Genomic DNA, 2,101 nt, shown 5'->3' with positions numbered 1-2,101 from the left:
AACACAAATAATACAGTTGGTAGAAAATATTTGCACCCATACCACCAATTGATGAATTTTCTAATATACAAAGACCTAGTATTGGAAGAAAAAGTTGACAACTCAGTAGAAAAATAGGCAATTGATATAAACAGACAAAAGGCAGACGAGCAATTCTGAATGGTAAATAAGTCTTTTTTTTTTTTTTTGAGACAGAGTCTCACTTTGTGAGCCCAGGCTGGAGTGCAGTGGCATGATCTCGGCTCACTGCAAGCTCCGCCTCCCGGGTTCACGCCATTCTCCTGCCTCAGCCTCCCGAGTAGCTGGGACTACAGGTGCCCGCCACCATGCCCGGCTAATTTTTTGTATTTTTAGTAGAAACAGGGTTTCATCATGTTAGCCAGGATGGTCTCGATCTCCTGACCTCGTGATCTGCCCGCCTCAGCCTCCCAAAGTGCTGGGATTATAGGCGTGAGCCACCACGCCAGCCTTCTGAATGGTAAATAAGTCTAATAAAAGCTACCCAGGCAGCCTCCCCACCCCTCCCGCAATGCTCGACCCCAGGATTGCCCCGGCTTGCCTGCCCGCCATGGCCGTCAAGGAAGCAACCTTCGATGATGGAGCGGAAGATGAGTGATCAACGATGAGTACAAAATATGGAAAAAAAAAACACCCCTTTTCTTTACCATTTGGTGATGACCCATGCTCTGGAGTGGCCAGCCTAACTGTCCAGTGGCTTCCAGATGAAACCAGACCAGAAGGGAAAGATTTCAGCATTCATCGACTTGTCCCGAGGACACACACATTGGATGAACAAAACCATCTTGTTATAGCCAGTGTGCAACCCCTAATGATGATGCTCAGTTTGATGCGTCACACTACGACAGTGAGAAAGGAGAATTTGGAGGTTTTGGTTCAGTTAGTGGCAAAATTGAAATAGAAATCAAGATCAACCATGAAGGAGAAGTAAACAGGGCCTGTTACATGCCCCAGAACCCTTGTATCATCACAACAAAGACTCCTTCCAGTGATGTTCTTGTCTTTGACTATACAAAACATCCTTCTAAACCAGATCCTTCTGGAGAGTGCAACCCAGACTTGCGTCTCTGTGGACATCAGAAGGAAGGCTATGGGCTTTCAAGGAACCCAAATCTCAGTGGGCATTTACTTAGTGCTTCAGATGACCACACTATCTGCCTGTGGGACATCGGTGCCATTCCAAAGGAGGGAAAGTGGATGCAAGGACCCTCTTTACAGGGCATACAGCAGTAGTAGAAGATGTTTTCTGGCATCTGCTTCATGAGTCTCTGTTTAGGTCAGTTGCTGATGATCAGAAACTTATGATTTGGGATACTCGTTCAAAAAATACTTCCAAACCAAGCCACTCAGTTGATGCTTACACTGCTGAAGTGAACTGCCTCTCTTTCAATCCTTATGGTGAGTTCATTCTTGCTACAGGATCAGCTGACAAGACTGTTGCCTTGTGGGATCTGAGAAATCTGAAACTTAAGGTACATTCCTTTGAGTCACATAAGGATGAAATATTCCAGGTTCAGTGGTCACCTCACAATGAGACTATTTTGGCTTCCAGTGGTACTGATCGTGGACTGAATGTCTGGGATTTAAGTAAAATCGCAGAGGAACAATCCCCAGAAGATGCAGAAGACAGGCCACCTGAGTTGTTTATTCATGGTGGTCACACTGCCAAGATACCTGATTTCTCCTGGAATCCCAGTGAACCTTGGATGATTTGTTCTGTATCAGAAAACAACATCATGGAAGTGTGGCAAATGGCAGAGAACATTTCTAACGGTGAAGACCCTGAAGGGAGTGTGGATCCAGAAGGACAAGAGTCCTAAATGTATATTTACTTCTTGTGATTTTAGACTCCCCTTTTTTCTTCTCAATGCTGAGAGTGATTTAACACTAGTTTTGAGACACAAACTTTGTTCAGCTATCCCTCTATATAATAGGTACCACCAATAATACCATTAGCCCTAACAGTGGGTGTTCTCTAAATATTAATGGCAGGGCTTGATTCAGCAAAGCCACAGACTTATTACGCTGAAATTTTCTTCAGGAATTTTCTAGTAACAAAACCAGGTCTAAAGTAGCTACAGAA

The 2,101-nt window shown here is 44.3% G+C and overlaps 1 pseudogene; it reads left to right on the top strand.

Annotated features, from left to right (window-relative positions):
* Nucleotides 1-568: 568 nt before the first annotated feature.
* Nucleotides 569-1,838, top strand: LOC101133497 (histone-binding protein RBBP4-like; annotated as a pseudogene).
* Nucleotides 1,839-2,101: the final 263 nt, after the last annotated feature.

The sequence above is a fragment of the Gorilla gorilla genome, chromosome 15, assembly GCF_029281585.2.
Source record: "Gorilla gorilla gorilla isolate KB3781 chromosome 15, NHGRI_mGorGor1-v2.1_pri, whole genome shotgun sequence".
Lineage (NCBI taxonomy): Eukaryota > Metazoa > Chordata > Mammalia > Primates > Hominidae > Gorilla > Gorilla gorilla.
The sequence above is the reverse complement of the archived record's forward strand: the minus strand, read 5'-3'. Positions and strand labels throughout refer to the sequence as shown.